This window comes from Pteropus alecto, unplaced genomic scaffold (genome assembly GCF_000325575.1).
Source record: "Pteropus alecto unplaced genomic scaffold, ASM32557v1 scaffold461, whole genome shotgun sequence".
Lineage (NCBI taxonomy): Eukaryota > Metazoa > Chordata > Mammalia > Chiroptera > Pteropodidae > Pteropus > Pteropus alecto.
The window spans coordinates 156,281-156,565 of record NW_006431079.1 but is presented as its reverse complement, the minus strand read 5'-3'; positions in this window follow the sequence as shown (position 1 = coordinate 156,565).

The window sequence follows — 285 nt, the reverse complement described above, 5'->3', positions numbered from 1 at the left end:
GTTATAGATGTTTAATTGTGCTCACTACCCTTAGTCTCAGTCCCTGTCAGTGTTAGTGACAGTTTTGGTATCGTTTGCTCAGATTCCCTTGGGCTCCGTGGTGTTCAGTCTCGGAGGATATCAGGGGAAGGGCCCTCTGGGCTGGGGGTTGGGGGCTGCCGCTCAGCCCCAGTTTTGCAAGTCAGGTCAGTAAAAATCAACTGTTGTTTCTCTGCTGTCCTGCTTCTCTGCTTCCTACCCTGATGACTGGACCCTGCTGTCAGCCGTGTGGAGCTCACTCCCAGG